The sequence below is a fragment of the Amblyomma maculatum genome, chromosome 10, assembly GCF_055883805.1.
Source record: "Amblyomma maculatum isolate TAMU_Amacu chromosome 10, ASM5588380v1, whole genome shotgun sequence".
NCBI classification, from domain to species: Eukaryota; Metazoa; Arthropoda; class Arachnida; order Ixodida; family Ixodidae; genus Amblyomma; species Amblyomma maculatum.
This window is the reverse complement of record NC_139353.1, coordinates 166547167-166552345: the sequence shown is the minus strand read 5'-3', so window position 1 is coordinate 166552345 and position 5179 is coordinate 166547167.

Genomic DNA, 5179 nt, shown 5'->3' with positions numbered 1-5179 from the left:
GAAAGATTTGATTAAGAAACGCCAGAGTATGAAAGCTTCCAATCCAACAGACCAGATCGAATTGGCCGAGATATGAAAGCTAATCAATAAGCGCAAGGTGGCCGATATAAGGAAGTATAACATGGAGAAAATTGAGCATGCTGTAAAGAACGGGGGAAGCCTTAAAGCGGTAAAGAAGAAATTGGGCATAGGCAAAAACCAGATGTATGCGATAAGGGACAAGGCGGGCAACGTCATCACTAATATGGAAAAGATAGTCAAAGTAACCGAGGAGTTTTATACAGATCTCTACAGTAGCCAAAGTAGTCAGGACCGTAATGAGATTGGCGGTAAGGAAAAACAGTCAGGCGTTCCACCAGTGACGAAGGACGAGGTCAAGAAAGCACTAGAAACTATGAAAAGGGGGAAATCAGCTGGAGAGGATCAGATAACTACAGATTTGCTGAAAGACGGGGGGGATATCGTGCTGGAAAAACTGGCCACCCTGTATACGCAGTACCTGGTGTCATCGACGGTACCGGAACCATGGAAGAATGCAAACATTATACTCATTCACAAGGAAGGGGACTCTAAGGACCTTAAAGATTACAGACCAATCAGCTTACTGTCTGTTACGTATAAGGTATTTGCTAAGGTAATCGCTAATAGAATCAGGACAACCTTATACTGCAATCAAGCAAAGGATCAAGCAGGGTTTCGGAAACGGTACTCTACTATCGATCATATCCATACCATCAATCAGGTCATAGAAAATTGCTCGGAATATAACCAGCCCTTATACATAGCATTCATTGATTACGAAAAAGCATTTGACTCAGTTGAAACCTCGGCGGTGATGCAGGCATTGCGAAATCAGGGGGTAGACGAACCGTACGTGAAAGTGCTGGAAGATATATATAGTGGCTGCACAGCAACCATAGTTCTGCATAAAGAAAGTAACAAAATTCCCATAAAGAAAGTTGTTAGGCAAGGAGACAGAATCTCCCCAGTACTATTCACAGCTTGTTTAGAGGAAGTATTCAGAGACTTGGAATAGGAGCAGTTAGGGATAAGGGTAGATGGAGAATACCTCAGTAATCTGCAATTTGCTGATGACATTGCCTTGCTAAGCAAGTCGGGGGATGAACTGCAAATAATGATTGATGACCTAGACAGGAAAAGTGGAAAGGTAGGCTTGAAAATCAATATGCAGAAGACTAAGGTAATGTTCAACAGCCTCGGAAAGGAACAGCAGTTTACATTAGGTAGCGAAGTACTGGAAGTAGTAGGCGAATATGTCTACTTAGGACAGGTAGTAACCGCAGACCCGGACCACGAAAAGGAAATAACAAGAAGAATACGATTGGGATGGAGCGCTTTTGGCAAGCACTCGCCGATTATGACTAGCAGCTTACCGGTATCGCTCAAAAGGAAAGTATACAACAGTTGCATCTTGCCTGTACTCACCTATGGGGCTGAAACGTGGAGGCTAACCAAGAGAGTCCTACTTAAGTTGAGGACAACCCAGAGGGCTATGGAACGAAAAATGGTAGGGGTAACATTAGGAGATAGAAAGCGTGCAGAGTGGGTCAGAGAAATAACTCAAGTTATCGACATTCTAGTAGAAATTAAGAAGAAGAAATGGACATGGGCAGGACATGTAGTGCGAAGAGAGGATAACCGATGGTCGCTGAGGGTAACAAACTGGATTCCAAGGGAAGGAAAGCGTAGCAGGGGGCGGCAGAAAGTTAGGTGGGCGGATGAGATTAAGAAGTTCGCAGGGGTCAAGTGGATGCAGCTAGCACAGAACCGGGTTAAGGGGAGAAATATGGGAGAGGCCTTCGCCCTGCAGTGGGTATAATCAGGCTGATGATGATTATGATGATAAACTTGCAAGCTTACGACGGAGACATAGATCCTGAAGATCGGCGCGTTTCTTCAAGGCTGTGATGCTGGTATTATGAAGAGAATAGTGTAATCCTGATTTAACTGGTCAGAATGAGTTATTTACGGGTTTCGTTTTGGTTAGGGCGAGAAGAGGAGGCTAATTCTGGTGTTTTTGTTCACCTAAGTGGTATTCTATTAACCTTGTGGGAGAGAAGGTTGTTATGTATCGGTTCTGTGGCAAAATCCAAAAACGAAAAGTTTGGAAAAAATGGTGTCTTTGGATTGGGTGGTGAGGTTTTTGTGAGTTAGGTGCTGTTTTGTTCGGTAAACGGTATAGATTGTAGATCTGAGGTTATGGATAAAGTATTCTTAATAGTTTGGAAGTTAGGTAACCACATGGGAAGAAAAAACAAAGAGTTAGTGGTTTTGGGTTAATAACTTCTTAAAAACCTAAGCGAGAGCGTTGGGGCGGGTGTGGTTAGAAAGAGCTCGAACGGGGCCGATCGAATAGTAATATTGGTTAAAGAGAAGAATTGCTAGGAAGACAGTTATTTGTGCTTGTTTTTCTTGATTGGTGTTTCAATTGATTGCGTAATTTAGTGTGTTGTGATTGTTTGTCGGAAGTGACCTCGAGGAAAAACTGGAAGAGGGACCCTAGCGACTGCCCTAGTATTTTCTCCTATGTCCCAAGTGAGCCGCCGCTCTCAGGAGCAGCGGGCTTAAGAAATTTAGGTAACTTTTAAAGCAGGTTTGATCCTTTTTTAGTTGTTAAGCTGTAAATTGAAAACTACTGAATCGATTCAAATAGAAGTTATATGACGGTTTCCGGGATGTGAATATCTAGACAGTGGTATTAATTTTACAACGCTGAGACGCCTTGTCGCGGAGTATTGGTGAAGAAGTGTGGCGAATACAAAGACTCACTCGGAAGGGTTCGCTGGAGGAGCTCGGAAGCGTGCGTTCGTCCATGGCGGCGGAGGGAGAGTAGTGCTCATCACGGACAGGGGAACAGCATCTACGGCTGAGCTCATTCCAGCCATCTTGAAGCCACCGGAGACAAGCCACCGGAGGACGACCGCCTACCACCCGCAGACAAACGATCTTACAGAACGTCTAAATAAAACTGTTGCGGACATGCTTGCTATGTACGCTGACGCCAAACACAGGACCTCGGATGCCATCCTGCTGTACGCGGTCGTCGAAATATAACACGGCCAACTAGGAGACAGCCAGAGTGACGCCGTTCAAGCTTGTTTGGCAGGTAGCCCACGACGACACTCGACGTGATGCTGCCGCACGTGGTAGAAGGCAACCCCGACGTCGCCTCTTACCTGCAGCGTGCAGAGGAAGCCCGACGACAGGCCCGGCTGGGCATCAGAGACCAGCAACACACCGATGCCCGGCGGTACAACTTGCGACGACGCGACGCAGAGTACAGGCCGGAAGACCAAGTGTGGGTTTGGATGCCGATACGCCGCCGCGGACTGAGTGAAAAGCTCTTGCGGCGGTACTTCGGACCATACAGAATCCTTCGACGCATCGGACAGCTCGACTACGAGGTCATCCCTGAAGGCCCGACCACAACCCAAAGACGCCGGATGCGCCCAGATGTCGTCCATTTTGTGTGCCTTAAACCTTATGACGTACGCTAAAATTACATTATTATTTAGTGTTTTGTTTACCTTTCTGTGATTATTTTGTAAGCATCGGGTCAATGCCTTTTTAAGGGAGGAGTAATGCCGCAAACCATTCAAATCTGTATTTGTTCTTTTTTCGACAGCTGTCAGCACACGACTTTATCACTCTGATTCTGCCTCGCGAATCAATTCTGTGTTCTTTGTTTGATCATGCTTGTTGCGAGACGCCGCTTTGTCAGCTTCCTTGTCGCGCAAGATGATCCGAGATGTTTCTCGAAGATTCCGTCCACTCGCGTATATTTCTGCAATGTTCTAGGCTGTGCTAGATAGCGCTTGCAGTTTTATCTCGATCTTTCTTTGCAGCCCTTTAAATTGAGCGCTGACGCGTGAAACCGGCATTCTTAGTCAGCGACCGACGACGAGTACGTTTGTTGTTATCGCCGCCTCCGATTCACTTAGTTCTTTTGCGGGTGCAAGTCAGCCCCAATAAAGAGTTTCTGCAGTGAACTCCCAGGGTCTTCATTTGTTGTCATTAGCCTTCTCACCACCACGTGAGAGTACTGCACCGCGTCTACCAAGGCAAAGTAATGGGAGCCTTCTAACTTGGATTCAAGGGCCGTTGCCTTGTCGGGAAACCAGAGTGCATATTTTGGTAGTGGTTTTACTGTTCCTCGTTCGGTTCGGCAGCTTTGCATTCGTGTTTCTTTAAACGACTCTGTCATGTCCTACGCTGCCCAGCATCATCCATCCGCGGATGTAGTGGTGAACGTCCCTAATTTTATGAATATGTTCATGTCTCGACTAGTTCATGGTTTCGATGTAGACCTTCAGTTTAAGAATTGTTTCCGTAAGGGTGCAGTGAGGTAGCCGCATGAAACAATGGCTTACAGGTCTGCTTTATGTTCCCCTCTATTTGGCATTTTCCGTCACTTTCTAGCTTCAGGTAGTGGAGAGCATACACCATTCTGCTGATCACAAAAACCCAAATATTTCGGCGCAGATCGTTTTTTTACGGTTTGGGAATGAAGAAAGTTTCTTCATGGGTGTGCGAATAACGATTACTTTGGAATGTTTCCATTCTGAATGTTGACAAGTAACTCCTTTTTATACTACGTTTAGGAAGTCTGACTGCCGTAACCGATACTAAATCCAGGCTTATTACAATTTTATTTGGGGACCTCATCTGCTCTCGCCGCCAAACCGGTTCTTATTTCACACACCTTCGGCCGCGCCCTGTGAACCAGTCTTTTCAGCTGCCCTTGTGCCGCCATCTTAGTCGCCACGCGTTCTTGTACCCTAGCTTCCCATTAATTCCATCGCAATTCTGTCCGTAGCGCTGACTGGGAAGTTCGTTCGGAGTATATTCCATCTGTATTTCTAGTGTCAAAATTCTCTGCTTTTGCGTTTCATTGTCCCTCTGTTTTTTCCGCCTGTCTCGTGCGCTTACCAAACGTGGGCCTGCTTCGAGTTTGAGATACCACCATTTCCTGTAGTTGCAGTCTCTCTAGTGTGCCTTTTTACATCTCTCTTGAGTTTCTCCACTAATCGATTTAGGTCCAAGATCTCCATCCGGTGGGCTTCTGTTCCAAACATTTTTAAGAGTACCCAGCCTGTCGGCTTTGTTTTGCGCAGCTTCACAATCAGCGGCCTGCTTTATCTTCCAAACTCTATGATAT